Source organism: Orycteropus afer, unplaced genomic scaffold, assembly GCF_000298275.1.
Source record: "Orycteropus afer afer isolate SDZICR_OR568_19922 unplaced genomic scaffold, OryAfe1.0 scaffold00002, whole genome shotgun sequence".
Lineage (NCBI taxonomy): Eukaryota > Metazoa > Chordata > Mammalia > Tubulidentata > Orycteropodidae > Orycteropus > Orycteropus afer.
In genome coordinates this window covers 34165043-34179600 of record NW_006921589.1, presented here as the reverse complement: position 1 = coordinate 34179600, position 14558 = coordinate 34165043, and positions in this window count along the sequence as shown.

Sequence of the window (14558 nt, the reverse complement as noted above, 5' to 3'; positions counted from 1 at the left end):
CCGGCCAAGCCCGGGCCGCCACTCTGGGGGCGGGCGGGCGGCAGCGGCAGGGCCTGCGCGGCCGGGACAGAGACTCAGCGCTGGCGGCGTGTTCCGCAGCCTGGGCCGCCCAGCCCCCGCTGCCTCCTGGGGCGCTGGGTGTGGTTCCCGCTCGGCCGCAGACGCGGGCTGGCGGCGCGGACCGGACGCCGAGGTCGCAGTTTTTCCTTTCTCAGGCCCGCGCGAGCGAGCTGGAGGAGGCGCTGGGTCTGGCGCACATTCGCGCGCCGCGGGCGAGGGTGGAGCCGCCGCGCTCCGCCGTGGACCCGCCCGCTCCGGATCTGAGTCGCCTGCTGCCCTTCGCCTGCCCTCCTCCCGCGAGAGCACCCCCTTTCCCTAGGGTTTCGGTCGAAGGAGTCACAGGACCTCCAGCCCCCGGCGCTCGCCATCCTCTCGATCCGAGCTGCGGTGCTGCCCGCGTCTGCCGGGACCATTCCGCCCTCGGTTCCGGCGCGGTGCCGCGGCTCGCGGGAAACCTGCGTCCCCGGCAGCGGGGCAGAGCGGGATGCCGGCAGTGCAGGGCACTCCGTCCGCGGCCCCCAGCACGGGTCGCCCTGCGGTCGCGAGGACGCAGCGGTTTAGGCGGGTATAGAAGGAACAGACGCCGAGCGCCTCGGCCGCTGGAGGAAGCAGTCTCCGCGTCTGGGCGGGTTGACCCCAAAGTCGGCAAGCGGACTTGAGGGAGAAGACGGCGAATTGTTTCGGGGGTGCGGAGAGGGTATTCTTCCTGCTTTCAACAGACTTGACTCTTCTCTGTCTCGGAAGATGGGCCCCTGCTTGCTCGCACTCGGCTCTGTCGATACTTACTGCAGACGTAGGATGTGAAGGGCTAGGACTTCACCTGGACAGGGATGCATTCGAAGCCTCCCATCCGCAAGTGGAGGTTTCCAGCCCTTGGGGGATTGGGGTGTGTGCTTGTGAACTTCTTGAACATTTAGTTCCCAGCAGTACTGATTTTAGCGGATGTCAAGATTTTGGAGACCTTCTGGCACTTTCATTAAATATTCTTTCTGTATAGCATTTTCCTTTGAGTCTGTGGAAGGTCTGCAGCGTGAGAAGAGCTTTTTTTTTTTTTTTTTTTTAAGAAAAAAAGCCTTTAAACTTCAGACAGCCTCTTTCTTTACATAAACTGGCATGTGTAGTATTTTCACTTGCTTAAAAATTTTTTTTTAAATATTAACTTTTATCAACCTGCTCACCTCCACAGACTTTAAGGGGGAAAAAAAAAAAGCCTGAAATTTAAAAACCTATGCGGGGGAAGAGGCTTTATGTCAATTTTTGAAAAAGTAAGAAGGTGGTATTTATAAATTTTAAAGATACCATATTAGTTTATCTTAGAAGAACAATTCGTTGCCGTTCTGATTGATTTTGTTTTCCATAGAGAAAGCAGATGTGCACTGTGGCAGGGAAAAGAAGGGGCAAAAGAGTAAGAAATCCCTTCAGTCTGGGAAAAAAATAATCAGGTAACAAAAATTATTTTGAAAGATATTCTGAAAATGAAGACTATATTGACTTCTGGATAAAATATTTTATGATCTTCACGGAATTGTGTCATAACTAGAAGGCTGTGGGTTGTATGCATGGGAGCAGTTTTATCAAGTGACTGTAGCGTTCAAAAATATCCCTGGATGACAGTGATTGTTGGATCTTTGCTAGGGAAAAGTCAACTTCGGGAATGGTTTTCTATTTAGACAAGCCAAATAGTGCTACAGTCCCTAATTAGAGTTTTGGAATAAACTCAGACCTTATTAAAACCTGTTCTATAGAGCAGAGACAGAAAATATGTCTAATTCTGAATGCATGTGGCTTTGAGTACACATACACACACACCCCCCAGAGACCACCAGCCACCACTATTCCCAAAGGGTAATTTGCATAAAAATACAATCGCTTGAATGCAGAGGATATTTAAGAGGTTAGTAAAAAGTGAACGTCTGGGAAAATAATGTATTAATTGGCAATTTTCTTTCTTTCTCTAATCCCTGCCTCTGAAAGTATTAAATGATTTCTTTAGAATCAACTTAGTTTAATGAACTAATTTTGATAGGCAAAATGATCAAGACTTCTTTAGTGTTTATTTTGTTTTAGAGAGCCCCCTAATGAAAGTCTTCAGTTGACAGTTTCTCTGCTTTTACTGATTTTCAAGTGGCCATTCTGCAGATGGGGATGGGCATCAGGGGGCTTGTGAAGCTGCTTCACCACCTCATATTTGGTCAATGACCAGGGAAAGGAAATACTTTAGACCACACCGTTACAATCTTGTAATTCCTACACTTTGAAGCACTGCCAGTATGAAGCATTTTACAGATACGCTTTGCCATATAAATAAAATTACTTTCCATCAGAGATTAAACTTTAGAAGGGCCTAATTTGGGCCCCTAAGTTTGATCAGTTTTTCAGTCTGTTACCAGAAAATTATGCTATCGTTAACAATGAGCATTCATTTTTGGCTTATGCATTGAAGGCACACAGGTGGTATTCACTCCATTACCTTTACATCATGTTATGAAGTGACCCAGGACAAGAATTTTTAGGAATAGCTTTTGTAAGATCTATGCTGCTACCACCTGTCTCACCATATGACGGGAGCAGAGTGAACTTTGTATACATTAGACAGGTACTGCTTAGTCATTGCCCATTAGTTTTACTTTCCCAGTCATCTTCTGAAGACCTTTTACTGTTATTTGACTGATAATTGAATCATATGACTGTGTGTAATTTCTCTACAGAGGACAGTAGCTTTTACAAGCGTGACACAGGACATGAGGGCAGATATATAATATGGGCAGATTTAGGAATGGGTCTGTTTATTGAGCTCTGGGTGATTGGACATAATTCAGCTTGTCAATTAATTCCATCACTCTTCTACCTTAGAATGCAGTTACAATTAAAATGTGATTTTCATGATCCAAACAGCTGAAGACCCAGGAACCATAATTATAGAAGGAAAGCAAACCTTTCTTTCTCTTGCCTTTTTTGAAGTTGTCTGCTATGAATGTGTGATTTCCTTGACACATCAAAATGGCTAATTTGGAGTTGCGATGCTTGTTATGTAAATAGGCCATATGTTGAATTTCTACAGAAGTTTACTCATTCTGTATTATACTAGATAAGATCCCCTAAGTACCATAGCCAAGAAAAGTAACCAGTGAAGTTGTGTTTCTCTCTACTACTTATATCATTTCCATTATTTTTGTTTAATAGCTAGTATTTTTATTTTCCAATAAAGTTTATGAAATTTGATGGTGCTGGCTCTCCTTACACCATGCAAATCTTTGTCTTTAGTACTGACCTAAATGCCATTCCTGTTTATCCACCTGCTTAAGAGACTTTTCATGGTGGATGTCCTGCTTTCAGGCTAAAGGTTACCTGACTGATAAAATAACTTTTTATGTTCTCTGCTAAACCTGTTCCTTTCATGATAAAAAGACGTTCCTCTTCTTGATACTCTTAGCATTGTCCTCATCACACACACTTGAAGCTGAAGAACCGCCTCTGGCTCTTCTCTCTGCTTCCTTCAGTAAAACCGTATCAAGTCATGTTAACTCTTCCTTTGCAACAGCTGTCTCTCAATGCCTGTTCTCACGTTCCCCTTTTAGCTAAGGTCCTCAACCGTCACTGTGTTCTGGGGTGACTGTAGTCGGCCATACCCTGATCTCTCTCTGAGTTTTTCCCATTCTGTGCATCTTTGCCACATCAGCCTTATAAAAACTCTTCTCTGAGAACTCCAACCCTTGCCTCACAGAGAGCCTGTGTTGAGCTCGGGGCAATCTGATTCTGAAGCTCTAGTGCTCTTCCATTTTCCATGGCTCCCCATTACCTTCAGCCTAAAGTCCATCTTCTCAACCTGCTTTTAACGTTCTTCAGTCTTGTTCCATTTTAACTTAACAACTTTATTTTCTATTTCTTTCCGACAAGAACCTTTTATTTCTACTAAGTTTCTCTCGCCGCCCTTTAAAGATGTGTTCATTTACACTTATACCCTTTTGTTCGTGCTGTGCCTTTTAGACTATTTTCTGTTTTTCTTTGACTTAACCACATTTTCAATTTCAAGTCTCCCTACCCTACTCATGTTACCTTTATTGATTTCTTCCTCCCACCTTTTGTCTACACGATTTTTTTTAGATAATAGATACTCTCTTATACTGTTCTGTGCTTAGTGTCTTTATGTCTTGCTTTGTCAGTTAGATTGCATGTTCCTTGAGGGCACTGTGTCTTATAATCTTTCTGAACCATCTATAATCCTTTAGACATAGCAAGCCCTTGATAAGTGTGCCTGTAGAATGAATAAACTATAAGGGTGAATTTCTTTTTTTAAATGAAGAGTTTTGATGTTGCCTGTGTACCATTGTGTCCCCAGAATCTAGCTCAATGCCTAATACCTAGTCAGTGCTCAATAAATACTCGTTAACATAGAAATGAATGTTGACATTGGAAAAAAAGGGACAGGAATTTGAAGGAGTTTTCCCCCATTTTTATTCATTGGTTCTATGATTAGAACCACTCCATTCATTAGCTGTTAGGAAACTGAAGACTCAGCATTTCCCAGATTTGAGATAATGGTGAAGTTCAGCAGTTGTAAATTGGAATTAAGAAGGCCATGGTTATTTTAAGGTGGAGTGATGGGTCCCAACATGGAACAAAAATAAGAACATTCAGACTTTATGTCAGTATTTTACATATAAAACAGTTAGGCTAGAGTCGTCAGTTATGTAAAAGTTCAGCTAATGGGCCCTTAAATTCCAAACTATATTTATTGCAGGGCTGCCCAACCTTTTCATTTAAGAGCATCCTTATAAATAAGTTTTTTAAAAGAAAAAAACCTTGCTGGAATCCATCTGGGGGTTACATCTGGGATTAAGGAGTAGGGAAGCATTTGCCACAGTCATCATGTTGTATTCAGGATCAAATTCAATTCTTTAAACTGTAATAAAGACTTGTTTTGTACAAGCCATGTTTTTTTTCTGGGAAAGAATTTAAAGTCTAGCAGAAGGAGTAACTTGTGTCCCAGAAACAAAGGTTTAAGAGAGTTCAGAAGAGAGAATTTCCTTTTGCTAGGGGATGGGGGACCTTCCTGAAGTGACAGTTACCTGAGTTGATTATTGGAAGGACTTGGGTATTATTTCAGTACTTATAATTGGAAATGTTCTGGTGGCATAGTGCTTAAGGCACTTGACTGCTAACCAGAAGGCTGGCGGTTCAAACCCACCAGCCACTCCTCGGAAGTAAGATTGGGCAATAATACTTCTGAAGTGATACTGCCTCGGAAACCCAAGGAGGGGTTGCTGTGCATCGGAGATGACTTGATGGCACATAACAACAACAACAATTGGGAATGTAGGTGCGTGGGAAGGGTAAAGGGTTGTGGGCAGGAATTCCAGGGTTTTTGATTTTCAAATCATTAATTTTATTATACTACAGCTTCTAAGCTGAAGCCCAGCCAGGGATCTCCTGGGCATTGGTGGTCTGCAGTGTTAAATAATGGAACCTAAAAGATACACGGATACCTGCAATAATTATGTGTGGTGCCAAGTGCTGAACTGACTATGATATAAAGTGCAAAATAAATCTTGTAAGCAATATAACCAGTGTGTTCTTGGCTAGCATCCAGCTTGCTTAGAATGCTCAAAAAGGCCTCCTGTGTTATGGAAACACTGAAAGTTAAAACAGTCACAGTCATGTAAATTGGGGAGAGGTCTGTCCCAGATTATGGTCCCAATCAGCCAGCCATCTGTGGAGCACTGCCCACTGCACCTAGCAGAGCTCAATAAATGAATAAACAGTCTGTTAATACAGAACCCTAGTTCTGGTCCTGTGAGAGCTCTTTCCTTGGAAAGTAAAACTAGGGCCAGTGGATGTAAGCTTCAGGGAGACAGATTTGGGGTCAATATAAGGAAGACAGGAGCTCTGGTAGCATAGTGCCTAAGGCACTTGACTACTCACCAGAAGGCTGGCGGTTCAAATCCACCAGCCACTCCTCGGAAGGAAGGTTGGGCAATCCTACTTCCGTACTGATACTGCCTCGGAAACTCAAGGAGGGGTCGCTATGAGTTGGGGCCAAATCGACGGCAAACAACAACAACAACAACATAAGGAAAACAGTCCTATTAAGGATTATTGCTACTTCAGGAGAGTAAAAGTATACAAGTTGTAGACCTACCATAATACTTTATTTAATTATATGCTTTATCTGCTTTTATCCTCAAAACAGTTCTATGAAGTCCACATTCTTATTCTGTTTTACTGAAGAGTAAAATGAAGCTTAGGAGGGTTGAGAAGCTAGTAAGTAGTACAAAATAACAAAAACCCCATTGCCTTGGAGTTAATTCTGACTTATAGTGATCCTATAGGACAGGGTAGATTTGCTGCACAGAATTTCCAAGGCTGTAATCTTTATGGAAATGTACTGCCACATTTTTCTCCCAGGGAGCAGCTGTTGGGTTCCAACAGCCAACATTTTGGTTAACAACCAAGCATTTAACCACTGTACCACCAGGGCAAGAGTCAAACTGGGGCAGAGACTGAATACCATACTGCACCATGATGAAGAAAACCAAAACAAAACTCACTGCTGTGGAGTCAAATCCGACTCATAGCGACCCCTTCATGGGTTTCTGAGGTAGTATCACTATGGAAATAGATTGCCCAACCTTCCTTCCGAGGAGTAGCTGGTGGATTTGAACTGCCAGCCTTCTGGTTAGTAGTCACATGCCTTAGGAACTGTGCTACCAGAGCTCCTTGATGAAGAAAGGATACAAATATTAGAGAGCCATTTGGATTTTTAGGGTCTCTTCCTAACACTTGAGTTGATTCTTTTATTCTTCTTAAGAATCAAGATGCTGTTAGTGGCTAAGCATTAATTCACTGACCAAAAAAAAAAAAACAATCCAAGCCCATTGCTGTTGAGTCGATTCCAATTCATAGTGGCCCTTATAGCACAGAGTAGAATTGTCCCATAGGGTTTCCAAGGCTGTAAATCTTTATGGAAGCAGCTGCCCCATCTTTCTCCCATGGAGTAGCAGGTGGTTTTGAACTGCTGACCTTTTAGTTAGCAGCTGAGCACTTAACCACTGTGCCACTAAGGCTCCTTTAATTCATTGAGGATAGTATCCAATTCCTAGAGATTCTGATCAATGTGAATACAGTCATCGTAATTATGATAGTTACTGGTTCAAGCCCACCAGCCACTCGGAAGGAAGACTGGGCGATCTACTTCCGTAGTGATACTGCCTTGGAAACCCAAGGAGGGGTCGCTATGAGCTGGATCCGACTCAGCAGCAGTGAGTTAAACACCACCAGTAGTGCCAAAGGACTGTTTATAGCTAGTGGTCTCTCTGATTGGCCAGTGTTTGTGCCGAATAGATAGGTAAATATTTTGAATCTCACTGAGGATTACCTCACACAGACACACAATAATAATAATAAGAAGAAAAAAACCCAGACTCAGAAGTCACACACTGAACTGATTGATCTGCTACTTATCAACTTTGTGGATTTGATCAAGTTATGTAACTTGCCCAAGTTTCAGTGTCCCCTTCAAAAAAGGGTACATAATCGTACCTCATAGGATCACTGCAAGGTATAAATGAGATGATCAAATGCCTTAGGCACTACACCACCAGAGCTCTTGGTGGTAGTTAGGGAAGTATAGTATAGAAGGCTTGGTAATATACCAGATCTGAAGCTGAGGCGAGTTCCAGAAAACTAGCCACTTCTTTCTGTGTTCAGCATTTATCACATTTTATTCATGGTACATAGTAGTATTAAAGAAAAAAGCCTTCTTGTATAATTATATTTCATTGGTATTTCTAATTGTGGAAAAATAATTTTACTATGGTAATGTCGTATTTTCCTTATAAACAGCACGATTGTCATTTTCACTTCTTTTCTTCCCTTTATGCTCTTCCTCTCTGAGGCTAATCTTTCTGGATGCCATCTCCTCTTGCTTCCTCCAGGTTTTGCTCCATCATATCTTGTGTTTAGGCTTTCAACAACCATTTCTGTCAGGGTATAAACATGCATAAGTCTTTCATCCTTGACAAAAACAGATCAATAAACTCTTTGGTGTCTTCCTCCTGGTTATGGTATGTTCCATCTCATTGCCTGTCTTAGAAGCAGCTCCTTGAAGGAAGGGGCTTCACCCATTACCTGTCTCCCCACCATCTTTTATCCCAGTCCTCTCCAATCCTGTCCTCTTGTAACAGCCACTTCTTCAAATGGCAAGATCCATTGTCCAGACTTCTGTTTCTTCACCTTCTTCAGCATTTGGTGTTGTTGCTCAATATCTGCTCCTTGAAACTTTGACCCACTTGCTTTTCTTTTTCTTTTTTTCCAAATGAGTTGGTTTAACTCCAGGTGGTAGAGAATTCAGGGCATAACAATGACTGAAGAGCAGACTCCGGTAGGATTCTGAACTGGGTTTACTCGGATTGCACAGCTAAGATAGGACTGGCTGAGTGACAAGAACCAAAGAGATGAATTATTGTGTGATTTCTTCTTTTTTTCACAAAATTTTATTCTTAAATGTACAACACACTCATAGACAGCATTTCATTTTAACTACAGGTGGGAAGAGATGTTATAGCAAGGAATCCAGATGTTTAAACAGGAATGGAATCAAAGGTTACTATTGCCTCAGTTACAAAGAACAGCTTGTTTTTTGCCAGATTTCTTAATTCCACCTGTGGCCTTTTGCTTTTAGCTCTTTGAGTTTCATCAGCTCTTTTTGTTTTTGCTTGAAAGCCTGATCTTCCATTTCCTTGGTCTGGTTCAGGTGTTTCTTCTTGCCGTCTTCACCTCCGGATGTGACACCTGCTGCCCCCTCCCCACATCTGCCACTGGGGGGAAAAAAATCCCTCACCTGCTTTTCCAGGCATCTTTCTCTCTCCAGACTTTTTCTTATTGCCCAGCTGCTCTGTATTTGTCTTCTCTGTAGGTTCCTTTTCCCTTGTGAAAGCATTCAGCCCTTGCCTTATTCTTCACATTTTCCCTGGGACAGCTAATCTTCTATTCTGTGGCCACTTGTTGTTGTTGTTGTTGTTATGTGCCGTCGAGTTGGCCCTGACTCATAGCAACCCCTCCTTGGGTTTCCGAGGCAGTATCAGTACGGAAGTAGGATTGCCCAACCTTCCTTCCGAGGAGTGGCTGGTGGGTTTGAACCGCCAGCCGTCTGGTTAGCAGGCAAGTGTCTTAGCCACTATGCTACCATTGATTTCCAGATCTGCATCCCCAACCTTGAACTCTTTTCTGGCATCTGTTCCAGGTACCTCAAACCCAATGAGCTCAAAATGCCACTTCTTAAATGCCAAACCAGCATGTTCTCTGTCTTAATCAACAAAACCTACTTCATCTAGTGCTAAATTTAAAATCTGGGAGTTGCTTTAGATTGCTCTCTTCTTTGGCCCCTCCATCTCATTAACTGTCTAGCCCTGTAGATACTGTGTCCGTGAGCTCCTGGATCGACCCTCTTCTCTCTGTACATTACCACCATTACTGCCTTGATTCAGGCCCTTTCTCTCGAGGATGATAGCACCTACTAACTGGTTTCTGCCTTCTGTTTGGCCTGTCTCCAGTCTGTTCCTCCACACTGCTGCCAGTGGGATCTTTCTGAAAGGCAAATTTGATCATGACTCTCTGCTGCTTGAAATCCTTCAGCAAAGTTATTGCTCCTTCAGGATAAAATCGAAGCTCTCTAATTTGGCACAAAAGCTCCATTGTGATCTTGGTCCTCTCCGAAGGTGCGTATAAAAATCTGCTCTAATGATGCTGGTCCCGCATTTCCACCCTTATGCATAGCATCCGTACTAAAGGAAATGAGTTGTTGCAGGAAATAAATGATAGGAGAGATGGGGAACAAATAAGAGATTATGGAACTGTGCACTGTCTAATACTGTAGCCACTGTCTGCATGTGGCAGTTGAGCACTTAAAATATGTCTAGTCCAAATTGAGATGTGCTGTAAGTAAGTCTAAAATATATTATGGAGTTCAAAGACTTTGTATGAAAAAAAAAAAGCATGTAAAATATCTCATTAACAAATTTTCAATATTTACTACATGTTGAAACAACAATATTTTAGATATAATGGCTTAAATAAAATATATTATTAAATTCACCTTTTTTTTCTTTCTTTTTTTTTAATGTGGCCACTAGAATATATAAAATTACATGTAGGCCTGTATTATAGTTCTCCTGGACAATTCTATTATAGAACATATCATTCCCAGGAGACATGTCTTGTAAGAGCCAAGCCCATGAGCTTTTTGAATGATTGAGTCATCCCTTCTGGTATAGAGAAGCAGCAATTATTTAGTTTCTTAAACCCATGGGTATAAAGTACTTTAGGTAAGATTCACAACTGGAGGGACTGATTCTGAAAGTGGCAGCTTGTCGCCATAGTGCAGAGTCATACATACGATATCGTACAGGGGGGGAGCGCATCTGTCTCCCCAGGCTCACCCCATTTCCTTCAGGAGTGGGAAAGGGATGGAATGGATACCTGTGGTTTGGAAAGATTCTGAAATAGACAAGAGGATCAAGAGGATCGAGGGAAAGGAGAAGGAAGTCGTTATTTCCTGAAACCCTCTTACTTCTTAGCCACTGGGTGAAACCCTGAGAGCCATGCCTGGTCCTCTGAGATCCTTTATCCTGCCTCTAATCCTTCTGCTTCTCAGTGGACTAAGTCTCTCCCCACCCTCCCCTTCTAGCTCTAGCTCTAGGATCCTCAGCAAGTTAATGCATCAATGAATCTTAATAATATGTACAGGATATGATCATTGTGCATCAAAGTGATGTGTCAACAAACTGATAAGTGTTCTACAGACTTGGTTATATATATATATATATATATATATATGATACTGAGGTCAGCAGTATGTGGATCAGTAGGCCCAAAGGCTTTGAGGGAAGGGTTTATAGGCACAGAAAGACTCAGAAGATAGTATGTTGATGCTAAGAGGAACTAGCAGAACTTTATATTTTATAGTGGAAAACTCCAACCAGTGATAGGAAACCAGTGCTTATCAGGGTGGAGCAAGAGGGAGGAACTTGGAGGTGGTAGGAAGGAGCCATGACTATCAAGAGAAAAGTTGAGCAGGATTAGCTTCCAATGAAGTCCAATAGTCAGTGTGACTCAGTGTCTTTGCCATGGTGCTTTGTATGCCGTGTTCTGTTTAGCTCTTGGATTCAACTGGTTCAATCTGAGCATCTGTTTTTATTAGCTTAGCATAATAGGCATTTGTATAAGATTTTGTTAGGGTTCAGATTTTCTCTTTGTGTCCCACATTCCTAAGTCCCTGCCTTGAGCTCTTGTGTAGGAAGCCCATCATACTTCTCCAAGCCTCCCTGGGACAACAGTCTTGCCCCTGAGCTGTAGGCCCTAGAGCTGCATTTTAGCTTCTCCCTTCCAGGCCTCTTCAGTACAACACCTGCCAGCAATAGGCAAGAAATTCAGTGAGCCAATTTAATACATATTTGTGGAATTAAATAGCATGTCTGGATACTGGCTATTCCCTGGTTCCATACCCCCTGATGCCACACACTGCTTGCTAATTGGCTCCCTCTGGTCTCTGGGTCCCATTGGTACCAAGACTACAACTTGGAAGGAGACAGGGAAGGCAAGTATAGGTCTGGTTCTTAAATTCTGTTTCATTCATTTCTTTGTCTCCAGTGAGAAGGATGGGCTTAGATGTACAGGAGAAAGATGGTTGCCTTTATGTATTTCAGAATCAGTACTACTCAAAAGGACACTGCTAATATCAACAGTTCCTCTTTCTTGTTTTCCAAAATGTGTAAGTCTGCATTTTCCAAATTCCCTTCCCTTTCTCTAATATCAATATCGCTTAGAAGAGAAAGAAGATGAACTTTGGAGTTGGAAAGACCTAGTTTTGACTAATGTAATTACTGACTATGAACTTAAGGAAGTTACTTAAACTTCCTGAAGCTCACTTTCCTCACAGATAAAGTCCGATTAATAACACTTATCATTTTGTTCTGATTTTATTGGGACTAAATATGATGAGGTATAAAGTGCCTAAAATGTAAACGATCCATAATTGATGACAGCTTAAACTGATAAGACGTATACTCCTTAGGCTGACTAATTTTATAGACCTGTCCCTGAGACTGATAAGGAAGAGAATATAAGAAATCTGAGCCAAGCTGAAAATGGACCAGAACGAAGGAAGTTGCCTTCACCTTTTACGTAAGTTCAACCTGCCTGATACATTTGTGAAAATACGCATCTGGGATTATGGGTACAGCACGAAGCATGAACAAAGACAGGTTCACATCCTCTGCCAGGATAATATAAGAATAAACAAAGCTGGTGTTTGAATAGTCAGATGCAGTGCCATCAAAATAAACTTTCAGTTCTATTCTTTGCTGATACATTACAAATAAAGAAAGCCACTAACATACTCTAAAAAGGAAGATTCAGATACAAATTAGATACCAGAGACAGATTTCATGCTTGTTTTGTTGGAGCCATTCTTTTCTTAACTGTGGGTATTTGGGAAGTTCTTCTGTTGTAGGTTTTGTTGCTTACAAGAAGGGGAAGAGGCTTTAGTAAGGAAAGAGTGATTTTGATTGGCGAGGCAATATCTCTCTCAGTGTGGGCTGACTTTCATATATTATAGTGATTGCTAATACACAACCAAGAAAACCCATTTACTGAAGTGCCATAAACAGCAGTGAGATAGGCTGATCTGACATATTGCCACTTCTGATCAAAAAGTGTTTCTTATGGGAATGTGGGCTGTTCTATGATTTTTAGATGAGAAAGCAGAAGAAACTATACTAGCTACTGTGACTTTGCTAATGTCCTGATCTAGCAGGTCTTTGTCCTTTCTCATTTATTTCCTCCATGAAATTTGAACGTTAGACTGGATTCAGTACCTACACTGGGCTTCCAGTGACTTCCTCTGCTCTTGATTCAGTTGGTCACCCCGTTGTAATACCATAGCCACATTTCAAGTGTAGTGTCACATCAAAATTGTGACCCCTTAAGGAGAAAATGTAAACCTTCTGCCTCAGAAATTAAAAAATAAAGGTGTTTATTTAAATATATATATTTTAATTTAAGATGTTGTCTGATACCAGTCTACAGGTCTGAATATATAAAGGCATTTATTGTTCTGGTAGTCTCTGAGCAGGAACTATTTCGGCTGGATGAGATCAACTAAGGTTGCCATGGCAGCCTTAATTTATAGTTTCCAAACTTTTATAGACTCTCACCTTCTGGACTCTTCTGGATGTATTTAAATTTAAGTTATTTCTCATTTATTAAGATGAGGCATATTTAGATATTGGTTATATAAACGTAGTGGGTGTATCTTCAAGAAAGTTACTGATATGAAATTAGAAGCATAGAATACTGGCATTGGAAAGGGATAATGAATACTGTACTCTAATGTTCCACCAAATGCCAGAATCCCTTCCACAGCATCCTAGCCGGCCAGCTCCCATTTGAACCCTGCCAGGAATGAGAAGTTTATTGTTTTATCATGCTGAGTAGTTCTAATGACAGTTGTCTGCAATACTCTTAGGTCTTAAGCCCTTTAATGTTGGACCTTGTCTTATTGTGGTTGGACACTCATCATTTAACACAGATGAACAAAAACATTTTTAAAACCTCTTCCTTGTAGTACACTGAAATCTACCTCTCCACCCTTTGGAACTCTGCAGAATAAATATGTGCCTTCTGTGTGCTAGCTCTTCAAATATTTGATCAGAGCGATCATGTCTCCTACTGGGAGTCTTCTCTTTCATGGTTACATGGTACAAGTTCTTTCAGCTGCATTGTTCATCCTCTCTGCCCATGCCATTTTTAAAATGAGGCATCTTGAACTGAACACTTAACCTCTTTGTTCAAGGCACCCTTCTTTTATTAGTTTAGCCAAATTTTGTGTCAGCCTCCTTTTCAAATCAGAAGCAGTACATTGTTAGTTTATGTCAAACTTAAGAGTCAAATAAAGCAGTTGCTGTCTAGTCTGTCTTGACTCCTGGTGACCCCATGCATGTCAGAATAGAACTGTGCTTTACAGGGTCTTCGGTGGCTGACTTTTTAGAAGTATATGGCCAGGCTTTTCTTCTGAGGCACCTCTGGGTGGACTCAGACCTCCAACCCTTCAGTTAGCAGCTGAGCACATGCTAAAGAGACAAGGAGGCCACATCTTCTGACATCCTCTAAGTCCACAGGAGGAAGACAGAAAAACCATCAGCAACCCAAGGCCTGTGCCTGGCAGGCCAGACATGCTGCCTCCCTCCAACCCTTTTACTAACCTTGTCACTATAACCGTTCCTCCTGTGGCACCCACCATCTTTCTGCTGGGTTCAATAATTCACTGCAGTGGCCACACAGAACCCACAGATTATGGGGTTTATAAGGGAAGCATCAGGCTACAATTCAAGTTCAGGAATGAACTCAGTCTCTCTCAGTAACATGTCTCTCTCTCAGCACTGTGTATCTCTCACATCTCTCTCTTAGCAGCACGTGTCTCTTGCGTCTCTCTCTCTTTCAGC